Here is a 25,592-nt window from a genome sequence, read left to right as displayed (position 1 = left end):
GTGTTATCGTTGGTAGGTGCTCTCTCTGCTGGGGACTGAAAGCACACATGTCTGTGTTATGGCTTTTATAGGTTTTAGCTGGACTATTGTAATATTATGTAGGTAGGTATTAAAGCTTCACTCCTAAATCAACTTCAAACTATTCAAAATCAGGCTGCCCATCCTATTACCTGCACTCTATGTTTCAGTCCTATCAAGCCTAGCTTGAAAGACTAACAAAGGCTGCCCGTTTGACATTCAAGGCGCTCTGCATCATGTTCTCTATGCTAATACTCCCTACTATATTTCTAAAAGGTTTTTAAAATACACTTCAGTCAGACAGCTGTGTTCTGCCTCATCTGTGCACTTATCCTTTCCCGTTTTCATAAAGTTCATCTAGACGGCTGTGCCTTTCCAGTTCAAGATACCACTTCCTTGAACACCCTTCCAAAACACCTGCATGTTTTGTCTTATCATTTGTCATTTAGGCAAGCTCTAAAAACCTAACTAGTTTCTAAACATAATGCACCTTGGTCTACGGGTTTCCAACGTGTAGCTCAGGAACTACATAGCCTGGTAATAGATCCCTGAAGTGCAGCACTGTGCATAATTCAGAGAGTTTGGCCATTTTGAAGGTAGCAGTGGTACCATTAGATGGTACCATTAGATGTATCCTTGCAGTGGCTGCCAGTGAAACCAATGGTATGTTTACATGCTTAAACACAAACACACACTGTGACAGCCTGCAGTCCCTCCAACATGATCACCTGTCTCCACTCTCAGTTTAGCAAATCACATCGAGATGTGTCACTTAGCAAGCCCCACTCAGTCAATCATACAGTACCTGTGAACACTAGGTCACAAAACAAGTGCAAGCAATAGCCAGAACGGAGTCACAAAGGTGAGAGACTGCCAGAGACAAAGTGGAAGTGTCTGATAACCGTGCTTTAGCAGCCCTGTAGTCAAGGACATCATAGGCCAGATTGAGAGTGGAGACAGATAATGGTCTTCTTTCTTTCTGTTTGTGTCAGTGGCAGCTGCTCCCGGGAAGCAGCAGTGGGGAGGGGAGGGGGGGAGGAGGGGGTTTTAAAAGAAACCCACTTACCTGCCAGCCGGCCGGCTGTCTGGATACCGCAGCTTCTCCTCCGTCCTTTTCCTGGCTTCCTCTGTGGAAATAGGAAGCACCCGGGCTCCCAGGCTCCCCACACCCAATCATAACGCTGCAGTGCAATGCAGTCTAGTGATTGGTCTGAGTGCAAAGTTCAGCACTCAGCCAGGGTACAGGAGGTTGGGCATGTTCTCCACGCAAGCTGTAATGCAGCCTGCATGGAGAACATGCAAAGTGTGCATGAATGTTTGGATGGCCCGAGAGGGCAGGTCAAATATTCATGCCCATTTAAATAGCGCCCACCACTCCTCCCACTGCTCTTATAACAGAGCAGATCTACCCCACCGAGACACCGGAACAGGAACAAATAAAATGATAATAACGCGAGTTATCACTTTATCCTTTTTTTTTCACTGCAAAAAGCAGGGAGACGACGCTCTTCCGCCTTAGCTGAGGAGCCGGCACTGGATGTTGGGAGTGATGTGTGTATGTGTATTTCTTTATATGTTTCTCTGTGTATGTGTAATCATAGGAGTTATGTGGCTGGTGTTGTGTTCCTCTGGTAAAGATATTATTCCACTCTAGAAGTGATTCCTAGTGTCAGGAAATACCAAATGTATATGGTGCCCCAAAATAACGTGTTCATCTTTCTATTATTAAGATTATGTCTGACACAATGTTGGCTCTGGCATAATAATGGTGAGCCTTGACATATGTTGGGCATTCTTGGCCTAATCATCGGCATAATGACAGCTATCCTTGCCATACTGTGATTATGCTTTGCCTGTTGGGTTCATCCATCACATGATTGTGTCCATTCTTGGAATAATGTCCATGGCTGACGCAATGTGGTTGTTCTTAGCATTATGCTTGGCAGCAACGGTACAATTGTGGCTCTGACTTAATAGAGGACATTATTGGCATAATCTAGGCATCTTTGCATTATGATGGGCAACCCCTTGCTTGTGATGGTTAATACACGAGCAAGTGGTTCAGAATCAATTAATGTGATGCATTTTACCCGGAGAATCACAAGCTGACGTTTGGGAACCATACCTGAAAATTGGTTTTTGAGGCACAGATTGATCTTTTTTCAGAAAAATACTAGATGTTCTTTGAGTGTGTTAAGCTTATATGGAAAGTGTATATTTGCCAGAAAAGCTTGTAATTGGAAAAACCTGTATGCTGCTTTTGGAAAACAAAATTATTAAAAGTCCAAAACATATTTAATGTTGCTCCTGGAATGAAGGTTCAAACCTAGTTCAGGAGATTTATAGCTCCTAATATTTCCTTTGTGCCAATACGTACTTTCTATTGTGGCTGTTATTTCATTAGTTGGGTGGAGGCATTGTATTGTGATAAAGCTTTTCCTGGCATTGCTGTTAGTACCCCTGCATTATACATTGCGGTGGTTGGTCTTCTACTGCAAGGTAAGTACAGGTAAGTTTAATTGTATTTATATCCTCAAGTACACATCTATTTATCCTGAAGAGAAAAGTATCTTTAAGATACGTAGATGTGGAGTTAAGAATAGTAAATCTATTTAGACAAACTTTCATGACATTATATTTCCCAATGTTATGGATATGATACTTTGGCATGACAAAAGTTTCTCATTTATATTATTACATCTGGGCGGACGCTACTTGTAATTATTCTTGTTTTACAAAGTATATTGAACATTCTTCCATGTAACTGTTTCTGGAAACAACACCTTACACAATAACTTCCCTTCCAATTTTGCCACAATAAAGGATGAACAAAAAAGTCCACGACTACTGAGGCGTTCACAAGTTCTTACCTCAAAATCAAATCCACTACTACTGTAAAAGGGCAAAGTACCATTACTCAACATAATATACAGTGTAAATTTCACATGCTTGTCAACTGATCCTATTCAAGATAAGATTAATACTCCCAACCAAGCTAAACAGGGCCGGACTGGGAACCGAAACCGGCTCTGGCAAAGTGCTCGGCTGGTCCCCTTGGGGTGAGGGGTAGTGCGGCCGAGCTGTTAGCTTGGGCTGGTTTCGGCCGATTTTGTTACAGGGGGCTGATATTGCCATCCCCGGTAACAAAAACGCCCCCCAGGTACCCAAAACCATCCCCAGCCCTGGCGGCCCACCGGGGAAACGCCTGGTGCCCGCTACGACCAGTCAGGCCTTGAACATAATCTTCACAAGATCCAGTATTTATACATTTTGATAGGTAGGCATTTTGATAGAACAATTTCTTTTGAGAAGAAAATGAGGGTCATAGCAAAGCATGATTATTTAAAACATCCCCAATATTGCTCCACTGAAGATCTGAAGGCTTTTTCCTTGCCTGTTAGTTGTCCCAGATTAACCTTTTGGAGAAAGAAAATTGATGTTCGTTCCTGTGGCATGTTGGGTTTGACCACTCCCCGTAAATAAGGCAACTACTCTTTTACCTCGGTATGTACAAAACTGCTGGAATTTTCAGTTGCTCTTAATCATATGACATTCTTTTCAGAAGTAATGCGAGATTCTGATCAATGAAGAGCCTCATGACATGCAGGTTGCATGTTTTATAACTCAGACATCAAAGAAGCAATGGAACAGTGTCTGACAAACTATCAGAGAGGGATGCAAACATTTCAGTGAAGTAGGCCCTTATTAGCGCAGCTTACCAGGGAACTCACAACACTCAACACAATTAGTGCTTCAAACAGCAGTGGCTGGTAATAAAGAGCATGGTGGGTGTCCGATTGGGAGAAGGTAGGAATGGGTGTGAAATTCACTCCTGCCACCTCGCTGGCACTCAGCAACTGCCATAGGGTAGGAGGACTGGTGAATGGAGAATGAGTCCTGCGAACCTTCTAGGTTAAGGAAGCCTCTATGCATGGATTTCCCGTCTAGTCCATGTTGGAAGTTCTGGTTATAACGAGGAGAGGCTGCTGTGGTGATATGGAGGCGGCACATTTTTCTTTTTTTGCAGTTTTTAGGGCAGTAGGTAGCCATCACACCTCAAATTGGTGTGTCCATGTTAGTGGCTCATGTCTGCATGTCCTGCTTTCCTGTCCCCGCTGGCAGCCAAACAGATCCCGAGTCTACTTGGAAGAAGTTACCAGTTAACCAGGCAAAGTGTCTGCTCCCTCATATTTCAGATTGCTTTATGCGTGAGCTAAGGCCAAAACTGATCCTGAGGCTCTCCCTCCTACTACCAGAGACAGAGTTGAATCAGTGGAACCATCACAAGCGAGCATAGGACCTTGGAGTATGAGCCGGAGTGGCTTCCGAACCCTCACCTGCTCTCTCATATCCAGCAGCTGCCAGGAGGAGAAAGTCAGTGAGTAGTGCAGATTCTTTGCGGAGCAGTTACCACTCCCTGCTCAGGCAGACAGCAATCAACACTGCCTTCAATGGACTTGGAGGCATATTTATTTAGGAGTTTCGTCACCCATGCACCATGCAATAGGACGCAAGAGCGACGCAGCTCCTAAGTTTGATATATCAAGGCATGGAAGGCCACCTCATTCTTTATTTGTCTAAACTGGTGTGGAGTCTTTTTGTGATGTTTTCACTAGGTTACTGTAATTAAAGTGTGCACAAATACTTTACACATTGCCTCTAAAGTTAAGCCTGACTGCTCAGTGCCAAGCTACCACAGGGTGAGCACAGGTTAATTAAGGTTGTCTATCTGACTTACTCTAAGATTGGGGTTTCTTCTTGGACAGGGTGTATACCCTGCCAACAAAAAACCTGAATTGTTAACAGTGCTTGCAAGTGAAAAGGGTGGTAGAACAAGGAATGGCAAAGAAATGTGTTGCATTATGTTAAATACAGCACATTCCTGCTCTTTCCCTTTCAAGCGGCGCAGTAACGAGGCTTGCTACGCTGCGTGAAAGGCGTATAAATATGCCCTTTGATGTCCAGGGTGTCAGTGTTGATGTGAAAATCTTTAATAAATCGGTGGCACATATTTATCAATTGTGCAGCTGGTACAGTGGCACTGTGGCCAAGAGGTGCAAGGGGCCCAACTGCCCAAATGAAAAGGATACTCTGAATGTTTTGAATGGAGTGCCTGCAGCCTAGTCGGAGAATAACATGCATAAGCAATGTTACTAGTATGCGCATCTGCGAGAGTGCAGGGCGCTCAGTTTAAAGCGTCTTGTAGGTAGAGTCCAGGTACTGCTAATGATCGATGCTACAGAGAACATACTTTACTGACCCTGTTTTCCAGGGGCTTACGTGTGACTCTGACACCATTGTAAGGCATGATTGTTTCGGATCTGTGATATTTATTTATTCATTCATTGTTTTCTATTGCGCGAACATGACCCAAGAGTGGGTGTCAGAGCACTTCACAGTACAATAGCATTCAATGTCCTTAGTTATACATGAACTTAAGTGGACCTCCACACGTAAATGATCATTCTAATTGTGGTAATCAGTTAGCACTTACGATTATTACACATACTGATTATATACAAGGGATCAATTCTTGTTACAATATTACATGATCAGTCAATTACTTCATGTGGCTGTTTAGATGAACTTGCCAAACAATGATAGCGAACTGGAGTACGATATCTCAAAATTCAATGTTATAAAATGTAGGGACTTTTATTCTGCAAAATGTATCCTACAGGAACAGCTGATTGTAGAAGATCGAGAGATTGACTGTTGGATTCAAATAGACCCCTAGCAGTGTGCGCTGATAGTTATGCAAAGAATTTGCTAATAAGGAAAGACTTAGCTTCCTTTGTGAATAAAGCGGTGGACGTGATTCTTCAAATGTGCGGTGAAAGCAAATTCCAAATTCTTGGTGCCACTCGAGAGAAAGCTCTATCATATGTTCTCTTCTTGCGGAAGAATACAGGTTTCAGTAAAAGATCTCCAGTGCTCTGAGAGAATCTGCTGCCTCTGGTTAACGTAATGTTCTGGGCCAGGTAAAGTGGTGTTTTGTAGTGCAGCGCTTTGTGTGTGATACATGCCATCTTTAGATCAATTCTTGCTTCATATGGAAGCCAATTGATCGCTTTCAGATGTGGAGTAATGTTGTCACATTTCATAGATCCTGTTATGTGTTTAGCTGCTGCATTGAAACAGGCTTTTAGGGGAGCTGTTGAAATCTTGGGTAGACCTGATAGAGTTGTGCATCCATACTCAATCCTCGAGATGACCAAAGCCTGGACTGCCGTTTTGAGGTCAGCTGTATCGATGAACGGTTTCAGTTTTCTAAGATAACTCAGATGGAAGAGGGTATTTTTTGCTATTGTGTTGATTGCATGTTTAGAGCCTTGTTCAGCATAATACCTAGGGATTTGGTAGAGTCCGCTAGGATCGGGGTACAATTTAGCACATTGATCATCTTGGTCCATTCCTTCATCACCGTGGAGCTTTTAGGGGGGAAATCAGAAGGAATTCAGTGTTCTGCGAGTTAAGATTAGGATGATTGATAGATAACCATTGAACGGTCCTCTTTAATGCCTGGTTCATCGTGTTGATTTCTTCCAATGATGTAATCTTCATATACAGCTGAATGTCATCTGCATATATGTGGAAGGAGATTTTTCCTGGCGTAATATTTCTGTTTGTGGCTCGACATACTGATTGCATAGTGATGGGGAAAGAGTTGAACCTTGTGGTACTCCAATTTGAATTGGGATGTTAAAGACAGTATTTGGTTCAACAGGAATCTTTGCGATCTGTTGTCTAAGAAGGATTGAAACCAATTTAGGACTGTTTCCGATAATCCCATCCTTTTCTCAAGATGGTCTAGTAATTTGACAAGGTTTACGGTGTCAATCGCGGACGATTGGTCAAGAAGAACTAGAAGACAAGTTTCATTACGGTCTAGAGAGAGTAGGACGTCATCCACTATGTGCAGGATTCCAGTTTCCATACTGTGATCTGGTCTGAACTCCGATTGGCAGTCGTCTAATAGCTTGAATTCGGCAATGTGTTGGCTCAGTTGTTGTTGTTGAGCGCATTTTTTTAAGAACTTTAGCTAGCATGGGATTGTTTGATACCAGTCGAAAGTTGTTTAGATCCGAGGGGTTCTCAGTAGGTTTTTTTAAGAAAGGGATGACCTGGCCAGTTTTTAGGCAGTCTGGTTGTCATGATTTTGCTACAACATCCTATATAAAGTCACCATCCTTATATGCTTATTATAAGCAGTAGTAGAATTGAGGAGACGATTTTTCATTGCCACAAATAAAACCCACCCCTATCCCATGCATCCTGCATTCCAAAATGTGTGTTGGGGTTTTATGTTTGTAACTGTAAGGAATCTATTAATATGTACTATTTCTCATTTGGCTCTTATTTATGAAGACATGCATGACGTTTTTAAGAACAAGCAGCATGTCCAAAAGTTGATACATAGAACATTTGAACATTTCAACATCCACTGTTCTAAACTTGCACAATACAACTTTAGCCGAGAATTGCCAGTTTTAAGTATGCTCATCAAAGAAAAATCACTCGCAGTGAGAATCGCTAGGTTTAAAGTATGCGCATTAAGGGAAAATCATGCGCGATCCATCCAGCTTACTGAAAGCCCCAATTGCAGCATTACAATAAAGACGCTGCACGCAGAAGACGTGCAACGTGCGTGTTTGAAGATCGGGTTTGGCCTGCTATAAATAGCCACACCTGTATTCTAGAAATTGCTTAGCCTTCCACCGGAGCAGAAATAAGACATCGGCTTACCTGATCTTCGTCGTCTCTTCTGGCAGATGCAAGGAAAAGACATCTTCTGATTTCCAACTTGATCTTCGCCTCTGGGAAAGACAAGAAAAAACAACAGGAAAGCTAAGTGAACAGTTTCTTTATTTTACATGGCGCCCATCGCAAGAAAGCTTAAATAAGGAAATTAAAAGACTAATTTTTGGAACATTTTCTGCAAGAAAGCTTAAGAAACTTCAAACATTGTTTTAGCAGAAAAAGTGATAAGAACGTATTGGTTTTGGTTATGACTACGAAATTGGAGTTTCTTTTAAAGCATCATGTGACGGATATCAACAAATTGGGAGAAAAGATTGCAGTAAGTTTGTTGTCAGAATTTAAATTACTAAAAGTCATAGACAAGTTAAAAAAAGTCAGTATTTAATACATTATTCTTTGTTTTAGCCTCAAGAAATAATCCAACACATGGTACTTGACTGAGGCCCATTTACCAGGCGACACCATACCTCATCAACCAACCCCAGGCGACACCATCACTCATCAACCACCCATCTCCGTCACAGACTCCACAGATGCTACACAAGATTCCTGACTATCGCAGGTAGGAACTACTTTAGTAAGAACGTAAAATAAGAAGTGACTGAATAATTCAAACACATTTTAAGATTAGAATCTAAGGTCTACCCCTGTTGCCTCGCAGGTCGACAACAGGAAGAAGCCAGGGACCCAATCCGGCCCTCCTCCCTATGCTTTATCAATCAGTCGATCAAGCATTTGTAAAACGTGCTATATACCCATGAGGGTCTCAAGGCGCTGAGGAGGGTGGGGGGGGGGGGCTGCTACTGATCGAAAAGCCAGGTCTTGAGGAGTCTTCTGAAGGCCAGCAGGTCCTGGGTCTGCCGTAGGTCGGCGGAGAGAGCGTTCCAGGACTTGGTGGCGAGGTGGGAGAAGGATCTACCGCCGGCGGTGGTTTTCCGGATGCGTGGAACTGTGGCGAGGGCGAGGTTGGCAGAGCAGAGGCTGCGGGTGGGGGTGTAGAAGCTGAGTCGGTCGTTGAGGTATGCTGGTCCGGCGTTGTTTAGGGCTTTGTGTGCATGGATGAGGAGTTTGAAGGTGATCTTCTTGTCGACGGGGAGCCAGTGCAGGCCTCTTAGGTGGGGTGTGATGTGGCTACGTCGGGGGACGTCGAGGATCAGTCATGCCGAGGCGTTCTGGATGCATTGCAGCCGTCTCAGTAGCTTGGTTGTTGTTCCTGCGCAGAGGGTGTTCCCGTAGTCCAGTCTGCTGGTGACGAGGGCCTGGGTGACGGTTTTTCTTCTGTCTGAGAGGATCCATTTGAAGATCCCGCGCAGCATTCTGAGGGTGTTGAAGCAGGACGCGGAGACGGCGTTGACTTGCTTGCTCAGGGAGAGGGTGGAGTCAAGGATGACCCCCTAGGTTGCGTGCGTGGTCGGTGGGTTCTGGGGCTGTTCCTAGAGATGTAGGCCACCAGGAGTCGTCCCAGGCTGATGGGGTGGGGCCGAGGACCTCCGTCTTGTCAGAGTTCAGCTTCAGCCTGCTGTCCTTCATCCATTCGGCGACAGCCTTTATTCCTCTGTGGAGGTTGGTTTTGGCGGTGTGGGGGTGTTCGGTGAGGGATATGATTAGCTGGGTGTCGTCGGCGTAGGAGATGATGTTGAAGCTATGTTGTTGTGCGACAAGGGTGAGGGGTGCCATGTAGATATTGAACAGCGTCGGGCTGAGGGAAGATCCCTGTGGAACGCTGCAGATGATCTCGGTGGTCCTGGAGCGGAAGGATGGGAGGCGGATGCTCTGGGTTCTGTCGGAGAGGAGGATGTGGTCCAGGCCAGGGCCTTCTCTTGGATTCCGGCGCCATGGAGGAGTGCTGTTAGGGTGCGGTGGCCGACCGTGTCGAAGGCTGCTGATAGGTCCAGAAGGATGAGGGGGCTGTTTCTCCTTTGTCCATAAGGATCCTGATGTCGTCGGTGGCGGCGATGAGGGCGGTCTCGGTGCTGTGGTTGCTGTGGAAGCCGGACTGGGATGGGTCCAGGATGTTGTTGTCTTCGAGTTAGCGGGTCAGCTGTCTGTTGACGATCTTCTCCGTGACTTTCGCTGGGAAAGGGAGCAAGGAGATGGGTCAGAAGTTCTTGAGCTCCTTGGGGTCCGCCTTGAGTTTTTTCAGTAGGACGTTGATCTCGGCGTGCTTCCAGCTCTCCGGAAAGGTTGCTGTCTCGAAGGAGATGTTGATTGTTTTCCGGAGGTGGGGGGCAATGACTTTGCTGGCTTTGTTGAAAACATGGTGAGGGCATGGGTCAGATGGGGATCCGGAGTGGATGGAGTTCATTGTCTTGATGGTGTCTTCGTTGCTGACGTTGGACCAGGCGGTCAGACGATTAGTGCAGGTGGAGGTCGCTGTGGTGGTGGTCTCGGCGGTGGATGTGGGGGTGTTGGTGTTGAAACTGTCGTGGATGTCGGTGATCTTGCGGTGAAAGCAGATGGCTAGTGAGTCGCACATGTCTTGTGATGGTGGAATGTCGTTGGTGATGGAGCTGGGTTTGGAGAGTTCTTTCACGATGTTGAAGAGCTCTTTGCTGTTGAGTGAGTTGTTGTCAAGGCGGTCAGTTAGCTTTATCCCTTAGCCTTCGTGTTATTGAGAGTGTACAGGTTAAAAGGTAGGGTTTATGGGAAGTTGGTTCATAGCGCCTCTGTGAAACTTCTATCAAGTGCTCCTCAGGTAAGAGTACTTGTTTTGATTCTGACCCTGGTAAGGATCCTTGAGCGAGTGATGCATTAATAATCTTAGTCCCAATGGGGATGAGCATATAATTGATTGTAGACCAACATTTTGAAGGGAGAGATTCATTGTAATGGTTGTTCAGTTTTATGGTCAACAAGGTTTTGTCAATGTCATTATGGTTATAAACCTTGAAGGTTAACCAACGAGCATTATTTTTGGGCGTTGAAAGTGCGAGTTGCAATGGAAGTTCGGCAAGTGTACCATTTATGTTTGAGGGATTTTATGCTGCATTTTTGAGTTCAGTGTCCAGGGAGCTAGCTTTAGCTTTAAAGAATGAAGAGAATTCTTCACAGCTTATTTCCGGTTTGAATGTTAATAGAGAGGATTTGGTAATTTTGTTAGATTGATCTTTTAACAATTCAAATAGTTTACCCAGTCTGTTTTTTGCGTTTTCAAGTTTCCTTGTAAAATAGGCTTTTTTTTAAATATATGTACTCTTTTATTGTAGGCGTTCCTGGTTCTTCTTATCAGTTTTAGTTGGGGGGATGATGGGTGTTGTCTCCATTTCCATTCAGTTAGCCTGAGTTTTTGTCTTTCTTCATTAAGGAGATCCGTTGAACCATGGGTTCATATCTTTAACTTGTAATCTTTTGAGTTTTAAAGGGGCTATTGTATCAATTATTTTTGTCATCGTGAAGTTGTAGTGATGCGTAAGTTCCTTGACGTCATCCAAGTTACGAGGAGGTTGAAGCAATTTCGAGCAGCGTGCTGACAGTCTCTTTATTTACAGGGCTGTAGTGTCATGAACCCAATGCTTCTGTTTGATTGATTGCGCGACTGGATCCTTAACTGTGGATGGAATTTTGAAGGTAATGATGTGGTGGTTTAACCAGTCACAAGGAACAATAGAGATTGTATCAAAAGTGTTTTCTTTGGAAATTATCATATCTAGATTAAATCTTTTAGTGTGGGTTGGTAGTACACATGCTGTACAAAAGGGGGTGGTGATGGACGGAGAATCTGAACCAATCAAACACTCACTCCCAGTCAAAAGATCTGGGTTTAATCCATCCCGTTCTTTAGTCCACTCTGCCACCCCAGTTCTGACATTTTTTGGCCATATGCAAATCAGTCTGACCCTGTGCCTCATGGGAACAGTCCAGCCCGAACTGCCAAGCCATGCCTTCCCTGGACCGTAAACAAGCTTCCGAGGACCGGTTTCAGGCATTACAGCCGTCTTCAGCCCGGCTTGCTTGAATCCAGTGGCAAAGTGAGCAAGGGACTCACGTCTGAGCATACCCTGCCACCCTTATGGCGGTCAAAGCGGTACAAAAGGGGGTGGAGATGGACGGAGCATCTGAACCAATCAAACACTCACACCTAGTCAAAAGATCTTGGTTTAATCCATCACCATTCTTTAGCCCACTCTGCCACCCAAGTTCAGACCCATGCTTCCACCAAAGATTGGTCTGCTAGGAAATCTTTAATAATATTGACCTGATTGTTTTTTAGGCCTTTCCAGTGAAGAATGATGTCCCCTAGGAGATTTCATTGGAGTGAAGAGTAGAATTTACTGTAATAAGTTCCATTAGCTGGTCAATGACCTCGACATTATTACCTGGAGGATGGTAGAACGTGTGTAGATTGTAGAGCTTGTTAACTGAAGATTTTAAGGAGAGACAGAGGTATTCACATGTTTCAAGGTGGTCTGCCTGAATTTTACAGATGGCGATGTTGGATCTATGAATACAGGCCACGCCTCCCCCCATTTTGTTTAGCCTATATAGTCTCACAATAAAGTCATTTCGTGGAACTAATAGATCTAGGCACGGGGTATATGATTCGGAGAGTCACAATTCCATTAGGAATACAAACAAATACAAAGTGATACAAACCTAACCAGCCAGCCTTGTGATTCTTCAGCCATTAACAAAAATGTCTCAATTGCTTTTGTGACCCTTTGCTTTTGACCCTGACAAATTAAATTAACAGTCTTCCAGGCAACAACTCTTACAGACTTACAGTATTTTACCTTTCACAGTAAAATAAGCCATCACATCTCCATTTCAGCTTTAGCATGTTCTGTATAGCAAAATGAGCCAGCAATTCAAAAGCGGCCTAATGCATGTTCTCCCTGTAAGTGGATGAGAAAGTGTGCAACACAGGGAAACAGAATTTAAGAAGAAAAGGAGTTCAGGAAAGAGATGGTGCAATACTTTAGCGGCATAAAAGAAGAGGGAGAAATAAGGTCTGAAGTGGGGAGAGTATGAGAAACAACATCTAAGCGTGTGAGGTGGGATAGTGCAGGGGCTCAATTGTGATGTTATGTTATTTGAATCATAATATAAAGCACAACTCATTCCCGAAGGGACCTCTCAGCACTTGAAATACAGGCATTAGGTAGAGGCGACATTAAAACAGTCAGGTTTTAAGATATTTTTTTTAATTCAGGTAGATTTTGACACACATGGATGAACAAAGGAAGTTTGTTTCAGTGAAGAGGGCCAAGATGGGAAAAGGTTCTACCTCAATATTTAGTGATGTGAATGCGCCATGAACATAATAGCAATTTGTTACTGGATTGCAACTCCCGGTTTACCTTCCTATTATGTAGACACTTTGGGCCAGAGCCTGATAAGGCTTTGTGAGTCAGGCAAAGCAGTTTGAACAGCACTCTCTTATGGATGCGTAATCCAATGTAGGAATCTGAGTGCAGATACTGAAGGAGTACTGGGATGCAAGTTGTTTACTTTATGAGCAGCAGTGTGCTTTGAACCACTTGTAATTTTGATAGGAGATATTAATTTGAGGCGAGGAACAGGGCATTACCATAATCTAAGCGACTAATGACTAGGGCCTGAATGAGAGTTTTTTACGTGAGCTCAGCGAAATCCACCAAAAGATTTTCTTTTTATTGTTCGTTTTCTTTTTTGTCCTCATTCGCCATCAGAAATACAATTCAGAGTTGTTCGATTAACTTCTGAGGCCCCCCTCTAAGATGGCACCAACTGGAGAACTCTTTATCTAGATGGATACACTTTACTCAGAGCCTCTCTGGTGACTTATTCTGTATCACACTGAGCACCTCACAGAAACCAGAGAGTTGAAGTAAATCAGTGTAAAGGCATAATCATTGGACTAATTCATCCTTTTAGTCAGATAGTGCCCAACCATTCCTCACATGGAGCCCAGAAATCTTTTTTGTTATTTTTGTCTCTTTCTAATTTAATTCTGTCAAGCCTCATCGTATATTTAATGGAGATCACCCAATCTAAAAAAGTTGGAGGTGTATCCTTAAACCACAATTTACAGATCTCTCTTCATGCAAGTAAAATCAGATATAAACATAATTTATTTTCCCACCGAGACATAGACTCAGAACATGGAAACAACCCAAAGAAAACCGAGGTTATGCTTACCTGGGTGCTTACACCAAAAATACTTTCCATACCTCCACTTACAGCCGACCAAAAATGGTGCAACTAGAGACAAGTTAAAAACATATAGACATCATCAGCATTGATCTGGAAACATTTTGGACACTTCGGTGCCGGACCTTTAGAAAATTTAGAAAGCTTTAAGGGAGAACAGTACACCCTGTGAATACAAAAGATATGGTTTCTTCTTAAATCTGCGTGTTGAACTATAGTATACAAAATGTCATGAGACACTTGCCATAAATCTTCAATGTGGACGCCCGGCAAGTTCTCTCCCCACAGCTCCAATGGCAATTTAACTTCGCCCTCCGCCTGGTCTAGCAGTAGCCAATAAAGGTTTGCCACCTTGTTCTTTTTTGGGATTTTCTCCTCAGTGACTTTCCCAATTCATTGGACATGCCCACAGCTGTTCCGATGGCTTGATACCAGCTTTTTATTTGCTAGTACATAAATTTGAACAGCTTGCTCTCTGTAAGTGTATTCAGAACATCCCAAGAAAGCAAAGAACCTTCCGGTATCAGTTGTTCTCAACGCAAGATTCTGGCTTCTCTCAAAGGAGTTACCAGAGACTCTTTAGTCCACCCTGGTGAGCCCAGAGCATTTCAGATGGGTTCTAATGGGCTAAAGTAACTAATCTTTACAACTTTCTTGACTTTAAACCACTTACCAGCTAAACCTTTCAATATATTTAAATTAACTTTCTTAAAGAATCTTGGGTCTCCATATTTACATAAGAAGCCCTGATTTCCTCCATAAAGATCTGACAGCATTTCTTTTAACACTGTACCAATATCTGAGCTATCTGGTAAGTCCATCAGCATTTACCCTGACCTCAATAGAAATACTCTTGAGTACAAAACTAGGTCTGGGAGGCATAGCCCTCCTTTGTTTTCTTTCTACGTAGTTTCTTCCACGATATTCTGATACCTTTCGAGGCCCAAATAAAAGTACTTATTTTTGTCTGGAGGTTTTTCAGACTTTCTTCATTAAATGCCAGAGGGATGTTTCGTAATAAAAAGATTATTTTAGGAAACACCATCATTTTTATTAGATTAATTCTGCCAATTAGGGTCAAAGGTAAATAAGCCCAGCTCGTTAAAGAGTTATGTATTCCTTTTTTGATTTTCTGAAGATTTGTTATATTATGTTATGTTGTAACAATGTATATAGCACACTAATACCCTTAGGTGTCTAGGCACTTATGGTCTGATGCTGTCAGAGGGTAGCTAATTTTTAAAGCTAAGTTTCAAGGTGTTTCCTAAATTCAAACAGGGATGAAATCTTCCTGAGAGACATTGGAAGAGAGGTTCCATATGCTGATAGTACTATGTCTGAAATTCCTCCCCCCTATTTCGTCTCGTTGACTCTGGAGCTGGGCATTAGGAAAACATTGGCCGGCCGTAGTGATCTGCTGGCAGACTACCAGCTAAAAGCGTGCCAAAGAAATTCTGGGCCTTCTCGGTAAAGTGCCTTGTGTGCGATACAAAGTGCCTTGAATTTCACACGCTGGGTGACTTGAAGCCAATGTAACTCTTGAATCCCAGCCCTAATGGACTGGTGTTTGGGAACATCCAGCACTAATCTGGCTGTGGCATTTTGTACCGCTTGTAGTCTTCTGAACTGATTGGACTGCACGTTAATATATAAGGCATTACAGTAATCCCATTTTTATAAAACCAGGGAGGTTAAAACAGTTTTTCTGGTCTTTTTAGGAATAAAGGGAAGAATTTTACGCTCGGTTTTGATGGTAAAAAATGCAGAAGAACCCACCTTTGAAATCTGAGATTTAAAATTAAGCTTTTCATGTATTATGACCCCCAAATTCTTAGCCTTTGCTACTGGTGTAGGAAGGGCCCAGAGTACTTGGCCACCAAACTGGTGACTATAGAGAAAAAAGCTTTCCAAATAGCATCACCTTAGTTTTACTTGAAGTTAACTTCAAGCCATGCCTACTCATCCAATTGCTTAGGGAGGCCATACAATCATGAAGTTTGATGTAGTAGTTAACATCCTTGTCAATTGTTGAAATAACCAATTGGGTGTCATTGGCATAGATCAAAACTTCTGATCAAAGGTGCTGGTTCAGTCACATAAATATTAAAACCAGCGTAGGGCTCAATGAAGAGCCCTGTGGACACCCCACAAGTCAGGATAAAAGGTGCCATACATTCAGTCTTTGCTGTGTTTATTTCATATCCCGAAACAAGATCAAAGTACTGTGCTTCCTTGTAAATTATCGGGGTTGCAACATTCATGTCCGATGTAAATACCATTAAGTCATCGGCGTATAACGCCACCTTCCTTTCCCAGTTCTTACATTTAAAAGAAGGTATTCTTGGTTGTTGTCTAATCCTTTCAGCTAAAGGCTCAATGTATAAGTTAATAAGCAGTGGAGATAACGGGCAACCCTGCCTTGTACCTCTCTCGATTTTAACTGGTGCAGATAGGTTCCCATTCACTAGAATTCTAGCAATGGGGGCTTGATATATAAAGGAAACTGTCCTACAATTTTGTTTTCCTAAATTACTCTCTTTTAATATTTACTTAAGTAGGCCGAGTTTACTCTATCAAAGGCCTTCATGGCATCTATGGTTATTATGGCCAGGGGTGTTTTATAGAGAGTTGCTATATCAATTGCCCCAATCAGATTATATACTGAGATCCCGGATTCCTCTCCACCTAACAAAGACCTTTTGATCCCTGTGGAGTAGGCCCTCTATCTATTCAACCTCTTTGCTAATATTTTTGAAAAGATCTTATAATCAATATTAAGCAGAGAGATAGGCCGGTACAAATCACATGAGCGTGGTGATTTTGAAAGATTTTCTTGACAAGATGCATGGTATCAAAGCAGGTTCCACATATGGATGTAATATGGTCCTGCATGGATAGTTGTTTATCTATGAGTATGCCAAGTTCTACCGGCTACCAATCCTTCGTCCAGTAAAGCTGAGTTTTGCCAAATAGTAGAATATCTGTCTTGACCCAATAAGTTGTAGACAGTTGAGAGACATCCATATGGCAATCTCTCATACATGTGAGGAATCTCAGTTTGACTTTCTCCATGTCCTGCCCAAATGAGATGGCCAACTGGGTGTAATTCGCATATGAAAATGTCTCACACCTAAAGGACGTGACTAGTTGGGCTAAGGGAGCAACATAGATATTAAAAAAAATAGGGCTCAAGGAGGAGCCCTGTGGAACATCCTTGTCGAATGAGGTGGTGTTGGAATGCAATGTCCCTATAGAGTCCGTTTGGACTCTATCTTTCAGGATGTCCACAAGCCAGCTGAGGGCAAATCCCTGGACACCTATTTGCTGAAGATGCTGCACTAGATGCGAGATGGTATGAAACGCTACAGATAAGTCAAGTAAAACCAACATGGTACGATGTTTAGCATCCAGGGATAGTCTTATATTGTCTGCCACTGCCTGTAGAGCCGTCTCAGTGCTGTGTGATGACCGAACGTCTGATTACGAAATGTCTAGCAAGTTGTTGTTCTGTAGGTAGACTGAGAGTTGTCTGTTTACATGGGTCTCCGGTATCTTACCCAACAGAGGGAGGGGAGATACGGGTTGATAGTTGGGTCTTTGAGGTCTGCAGTTGATTTTTACATGATCGATGTAACATGTGGTGCTTTCCATCGGTTCAGAACAGTGGCTTGACTCAGGGATTGATTACACAGTGCTGCGATTACTGGGGCAAGGAGAGGGGAAAGGAGTGTAATGACATGTCGAGGACATGGCTTGGAAGGAGACCCTGATTTTGCTTTGGGTAGTAAATCTAGCATTTGTATTTAAGAGATAGTTTTGAAGCGTTCTAGTGTCACTTAGGGGAAATCTAATTGTGGAAAGATGGGTAAATTACTCCTAGAGTGCAGTCTACTATAAATATTGTTAATTTTGGTTTGTAAATGCATTGCTGAGGAATTGTGAAATGTTTGAGAAGCTGGTGTATCCGATGATTATGCCTGTGGTTCGACAAATGTGTTTAAGATTTTAAATAGTTTCTTGGAGGAGTTGCCTTCCTGGTCTAATTTGTTAGCCATATGTTGTCTGCATGCTGTCTTTATTTTTTCATGATATGAGCGTAGAACATCTTTAAATATATGTTTGTCTGCACTGGATTTTGACAACCAGGTTAAAACTGGATACCGGTATAGTTTAAAAAGTATCAGTATCCAAGCCCTTAAGTAGTCGCAAGTGTGAAAATAGGGTGCACGGAAAAGTGAAAGGGGGTGACCTAAGTCAGCACACAAATAAACATAAACTAACGTGCCTTTAGAATCAGACTCCTCTATAGCCAGCCTGTCTGCTGTGTGTTAGTGCCTGGCTTGTGATTTATGGAGGGGTTCATGACTGCTAGACCACTGCTGTCCAACGATTGGACGATTGGTGGCTGTTGCGGTATAGCTGCGTCACTGTGTCACCGCATTTAGCCTCGTCTAACCTGAGCTCTTTCGGCCATGTCAGACCGGGAAGCTCATATTACAGATATCGGCATCCCCCTGCTCAGCAGTAATTAGTCGCGCTGCGCAAAATAAACAGTCCGCCCGAAGGACTAGCGGGGCACTGTCGCTTTCAACCAGGGTCCTGCCATAAAGATTACTCGGATTTTGGCTTAATGCACCCTTATTGTACTCCTAAAAGGATTCCCCTCATACCAATCAGCCTCCAGATCACCCTGTAACTCCACCTGCAACACAAATGAATACATTAATAGGTTCAATTCATTAGCCTACCCTCGCGGCGGCACGCAGGGTAAGCGAATGGGAGGGTGACAGTGTGTTCAGAGGAAGGACAAAGAGGGTGGCCAGTGGGCCTGTATGGGAGTATCATGCAGTCCAGAATTCTTCCAAACGGGGATGCCAAACTACTGCTCTTTGTAACCCTGGAATGTCGGATCCAATCCATTGAGCACTGCATGCAACATGTGCCTTACATTTAGGATTCACTAAGTCCTTGTTTCCCCCGCACTTGAATATTCCCAAAATTGGGGTTTAGCGGAGTACGGCTCCAGCAGTGTAAAATTACCTGCACCTTACAAACTAGAATTCGCACTGTGTTCTGATAACTCAGCAGAAGTGCACCAACCCCTTTTTTCTCCCCCTCATTGGAGTTGCAGCACTTACTGTTTGGAATGGCAAAAATATGCAACACCTTTCTTAAAACCCACTCAATTTGTGGCACTGTACCCTTCTGCTCGTGTATGGCCAAAGTAACGCCTATAGCATCGCTCCTGCCCCCCATATTCTGCTTCATTACATGACCATATTGCATGCCAGCCCCTCACCTTCTGACTGCGCTATTTAGCTGCTGTGATGCCATGCTGATTTCCCCTCCCGGTGCAAGTTGTGCACTCCCTAACTTCTGCTAATTTATAGCATGGAGCAGACAAGTGAGTGGGAACTGGGGGAGGGGAGGAATAATAAGTACAGATACCTGCCTTTTATTGAATAATGGACGCGCCAAATGTTCTTAATACATTGTAGCCTTTTGTGCTTAAAGCCCATGTTTCCCCCCAATTTTGGGACAGCAGCATACTTGTAGCTGACAGCTTCCACAGCCAGCCTAGCTGCTATGGCTAGCAGGGCGGGGAATATTTTGCTTAACTGAAGCAACCTGTAACATGCCCTCAGTTCCAGGGTGCACATACTTTACTGGATTTGACCATACGTTTGCACATCGTTTTTGATTGCTAATCCATGGCAAACACATTAATGGTGTCAAATCTAGTTTGAGGGAATGTTCGTATTGTGCACACTATTAACTGCAGTCCGATCACAGATGCATACTACCTGCTAACCTGCTGTGACCCTTGATGCGTAATCCAGGTATAGACCTAGGCATCTTGTTATCCCCAGAATTGATTGCCCTCCACAGAATCAAAGCCAAGGCCAAGGCTTACCTTCTAGTCACCTTGTAATTCGTGCTGGAACATATTTATTTTTTGAGCCAAACATACCCCAGTCTGTGTTTTCAGCATTCATCCTTTATAGAGGCTTCAGTTCATATGAAATGTGTGTCAATGTCCTGGCAAGGCATACCCAATAGCCTGTTCCATTTTGGTGACTATTCTACTATGATGTGTAAAGGCTCAACTATCCAATGAGCTTGGAAATATGTGACATTAAGTAAGGGTGTCCTTGTGTACTTGCCATCTATCCCTCCTTTCCCTACAGGAATATTGCCTGTTTAGCTTAATCTGTGGTGTTTGCCCCCAGATATCCCAGGCTGCTTAACTGCTAGCAATGTGAGCAGTTGGAGACATTAATAGAGGAATCTCACAGTTGCAACTTGAACATTTTCACTGCCCACCGTAATGTGCTACGTTGTAAGCAATTCGGTACCTAACATATATCTCTTCCCCTTGAAAAGATACAGCACACTGCTTTAGTCATGAGAACCTTAATAAGGGCAACATTTACCATGGCCATACCTCTAAATGTGTCAGAGTTGGGGCTGCCGGCCACAAGACACTGGCAGTGTGCCAAATGAGAATGGCTCTACACAGCCATAAGGCCAGTGATACACATACATTAATGGGGGAGTCTCCCAGTTGCAACTTGAAATTTTTACACCGCCCACCTGAATGTGCTACGTTGTAAGCTATTAGGTACCTAACCTATCTCTTCCCCTTTCAAAGATAGAACAAATGGCTTTGGTCAGGAGAACCTTAATAAGCGCAAAATATACCATAGGCATACCTCTAACTGTCTCAGGAGTGGTGGGGTGGCCGAAGACCACAAAAAAAAGGCAGTGTGCCAAATGAGAATGCCTCTACACATCCATAAAACCAGAGATACACATACATTAAACCCACAGATACACCTTTGAGGTACGCCAGGCTGCCCTAAAATCTGCTTCCCCGTGCTCCTGAACTGGGGACATATTGGAGGTGGGTGGGGGGACTAATGCCTGACTTCGAAGAACCAGACTTACTGTTTTAACCAATTTTGAAGGACACATGCTGCAGAAAATGGCCCTTCAATCTCGGATTCCAGCCTAATGAAGCATAAACTTGTGCATTTGCCTGAGAAACCCCCAGATTTAAAGCATGAAGCCAATGGTGCCTTTACAGTAACTTAGAAGAGTTGAAAAATGGAGGATCCATGTGCCTCTACTGTGCCCATTGGGCTTTTGCATTCTAGGCCAAACGTGATACACCCTGTTTTGTGGCCCCCAAAAGAACAGCCAGTTGAAATTGTATTCCCCGCCTGCTGCCTGGAATTTGGGTGAATGTGCTGCAGTCAGGTGATCAATGCAAGGTGCACTTGCCCTTACTACTGAGGCTTGAACCTTTGACTTGGACAGGTACCCTGACACACCAGGTGTGAAAGATCTTGCCTCAGAGCTGCAGGTCATGGATGCAGCCCAGTTACTACCCGTGCTAGAGGCAGACTGGTGGATTGCTGTGGACCTACTGCCAACCAATCACCCACGCTCCCTCTGGGATTCCTCAGCACCTGTTTTACACGCCTCCTAATACCCTCCGCCCCACTTCCCCCATCTTCTGCAGTTCTATTACCTAAGTGCGAAAAAGGAGTTGTTAGCTTCAGCGCTCCTTAATATTACTTAACCATGGTGCAACTTGTAATTCAGGTAAAGGGCTGGAACCTATCCTTTCACCTATCCTGATCACAAAACCTGACCCAGACTGTGAGAACTCTTTAAGCCTTTCGCGCTGGGCTCACCTGGCCACAATGATGTTGCTCTGTTATCTACATTAAGGAACAAGTCTGTCCAGCTGTTTTATTAAAGATGTTGCCAAAGACGAGTGGAACAAAATGTGCAAGCTTGCGACAAACATCTAGAAAGGCATGCCAACAAACTGACCCTTTCCCTCACCTGACAGTCACGCAGCTACTCCTAGGCCTGCTTACTCAACCCGGTCAAGTTTGTGGTGTTGCACAGTATTGGAAAAAAAAAATCACTAGGTGCATGCCTGCAACAATTCCATCGCATCACCCTAGTCAGTTAAACCAAAAGCAGAGTAGCATGCAAGGCTAAGCCTCCCTGGCCCCACAAGCCATTCGAACTGTCACTGCTACATAACAGCTATTGGGTAACTTGCCCCCACCCAACTAAGACAAGCTGGACCTGAATAATTACAGGTTGAAGAATAACTGTCAGGGGTCATAACTGAATTTGAAAAATCATCCCTACTAACTGAACAAAGTATTGACTGACCAAGCTTGTTCATATATTGTACAAATAGTCCCCATTTGACTGGCACAAAGTAGACCTTGAGGAATATTTAGCATGCACTCTTTTCAAATGTGCCATTTTCACGTTCAAAAGTACTTTGTCGTGCCACCAGGAGGCCTAATGATTCTGGTCCGAACGCTTGAGGCTCTCTCTTCGACATTGGATTCAAACATTTTAACCTGCAAATTTTGCTTGGCCTAGACTGCATCATCATTCTGCCTCTTCTGTCCTTGAAACCATCTATTTACTCAACATGTCACCTTACACCTACAGCAATTCAGGACTATTGAAATTCTTTCAACGGTTGTTAGTTGCATAAAGTACTTAAGCAACGACTTATGGCTTTGCTGTAAGAATATTGTCCAATTATACCATACCAGATTAACCTTACACCTACCAGCCAGTACTATTGGCTTTCCCAGTGGCTGTTAGTTGCATAAGATAACTAATGCTTGCATTCCAGAGCCTTAGCGATTGCTGATAAATTTCAGCTATAACTATCGATTTCTGAAGGTACGCTGCACAGGTGAATACCATCGAGGTGGATTGTATGGACTTAATCTGAACAGAATTATTTACAACAAGGGGTGGTGATGGACAGAGTCTCTGAATTAAGTCAAGAGATCAGGGCTAGATCCAACACCGTTTTTTAGCTCATTGCACCATCCCAGTTTCAGAACCTGGCTGTATGCAAATTAGTCTGTCCCTGGCCCAGTGCATCATGGGAACAGGGCAGACCAGACTACAAAAGCCAATTCTTACACTGGGAAGGAAACAAGCTTCCGGGGACCGGTTTCTGCCATTTCAGGCGTCTTCGGCCCGGCTTGCTTGAATCCTGATGGTGCAATGAGCAAGGGACTCACATCTGAGTATACCCTTCCACGCTTAGGGTGGACAAAATTATTTACAACAAGGGGTGGTGATGGACAGAGTCTCTGAATTAAGCAGAGTACTCTCACCCAGTCAAGAGATCAGGGCTAGATCCAACACCGTTTTTTAGCTCATTGCACCATCCCAGTTCAGAACCTGGCTGTATGCAAATTAGTCTGTCCCTGGCCCAGTGCATCATGGGAACAGGGCAGACCAGACTACAAAAGCCAATTCTTACACTGCGAAGGAAACAAGCTTCCGGGGACCGGTTTCTGCCATTTCAGGCGTCTTCGGCCCGGCTTGCTTGAATCCTGATGGTGCAATGAGCAAGGGACTCACATCTGAGTATACCCTTCCACGCTTAGGGTGGACAAAATTATTTACAACAAGGGGTGGTGATGGACAGAGTCTCTGAATTAAGCAGAGTACTCTCACCCAGTCAAGAGATCAGGGCTAGATCCAACACCGTTTTTTAGCTCATTGCACCATCCCAGTTTCAGAACCTGGCTGTATGCAAATTAGTCTGTCCCTGGCCCAGTGCATCATGGGAACAGGGCAGACCAGACTACAAAAGCCAATTCTTACACTGGGAAGGAAACAAGCTTCCGGGGACCGGTTTCTGCCATTTCAGGCGTCTTCGGCCCGGCTTGCTTGAATCCTGATGGTGCAATGAGCAAGGGACTCACATCTGAGTATACCCTTCCACGCTTAGGGTGGACAAAATTATTTACAACAAGGGGTGGTGATGGACAGAGTCTCTGAATTAAGCAGAGTACTCTCACCCAGTCAAGAGATCAGGGCTAGATCCAACACCGTTTTTTAGCTCATTGCACCATCCCAGTTTCAGAACCTGGCTGTATGCAAATTAGTCTGTCCCTGGCCCAGTGCATCATGGGAACAGGGCAGACCAGACTACAAAAGCCAATTCTTACACTGGGAAGGAAACAAGCTTCCGGGGACCGGTTTCTGCCATTTCAGGCGTCTTCGGCCCGGCTTGCTTGAATCCTGATGGTGCAATGAGCAAGGGACTCACATCTGAGTATAACCTTCCACGATTAGGGTGGACAAAATTATTTACAACAAGGGGTGGTGATGGACAGAGTCTCTGAATTAAGCAGAGTACTCTCACCCAGTCAAGAGATCAGGGCTAGATCCAACACCGTTTTTTAGCTCATTGCACCATCCCAGTTCAGAACCTGGCTGTATGCAAATTAGTCTGTCCCTGGCCCAGTGCATCATGGGAACAGGGCAGACCAGACTACAAAAGCCAATTCTTACACTGGGAAGGAAACAAGCTTCCGGGGACCGGTTTCTGCCATATCAGGCGTCTTCGGCCCGGCTTGCTTGAATCCTGATGGTGCAATGAGCAAGGGACTCACATCTGAGTATGCCCTTCCACGCTTAGGGTGGACAAAATTATTTACAACAAGGGGTGGTGAATCGTTTTTGGCCACTATAGGTGTGGCAGGGTATACTCAGACATGAGTCCCTTTCTCACTGCTCCATCAGGATTCAAGCAAGCCGGGCCGAAGAGGCTGAAATGCCAGAAACCGGTCCCCGGTAGCTTGTCTCCTTTCTGGTGAAGAATTGGCTTGGTAGTTTGGTCTGCCCTGTTCCCATGATGCACTGGGCCAGGGACAGACTAATTTGCATATAGCCAGGTTCTGAGCTGGGATGGGGCAGTGAGATAAATAACGGTGATGGATCAAGCCCTGATCTTTGGACTGGGTAAGAGTGGTCTGCTTAATTCAGACACTCTGTTCATCACCACCCCCTTTTCTGAATCGTTTTTGGCCACTATAGGTATGGCAGGGTATACTCAGACATGAGTCCCTTTCTCACTGCTCCATCAGGATTCAAGCAAGCCGGGCCGAAGAGGCTGAAATGCCAGAAACCGGTCCCCGGTAGCTTGTCTCCTTTCTGGTGAAGAATTGGCTTGGTAGTTTGGTCTGCCCTGTTCCCATGATGCACTGGGCCAGGGACAGACTAATTTGCATATAGCCAGGTTCTGAGCTGGGATGGGGCAGTGAGATAAATAACGGTGATGGATCAAGCCCTGATCTTTGGACTGGGTAAGAGTGGTCTGCTTAATTCAGACACTCTGTTCATCACCACCCCCTTTTCTGAATCGTTTTTGGCCACTATAGGTGTGGCAGGGTATACTCAGACATGAGTCCCTTTCTCACTGCTCCATCAGGATTCAAGCAAGCCGGGCCGAAGAGGCTGAAATGCCAGAAACCGGTCCCCGGTAGCTTGTCTCCTTTCTGGTGAAGAATTGGCTTGGTAGTTTGGTCTGCCCTGTTCCCATGATGCACTGGGCCAGGGACAGACTAATTTGCATATAGCCAGGTTCTGAGCTGGGATGGGGCAGTGAGATAAATAACGGTGATGGATCAAGCCCTGATCTTTGGACTGGGTAAGAGTGGTCTGATTAATTCAGACACTCTGTTCATCACCACCCCCTTTTCTGAATCGTTTTTGGCCACTATAGGTGTGGCAGGGTATACTCAGACATGAGTCCCTTTCTCACTGCTCCATCAGGATTCAAGCAAGCCGGGCCGAAGAGGCTGAAATGCCAGAAACCGGTCCCCGGTAGCTTG

The sequence above is a fragment of the Lissotriton helveticus genome, chromosome 1_1, assembly GCF_964261635.1.
Source record: "Lissotriton helveticus chromosome 1_1, aLisHel1.1, whole genome shotgun sequence".
Lineage (NCBI taxonomy): Eukaryota > Metazoa > Chordata > Amphibia > Caudata > Salamandridae > Lissotriton > Lissotriton helveticus.
Note: the sequence above shows the minus strand (reverse complement) of the source record.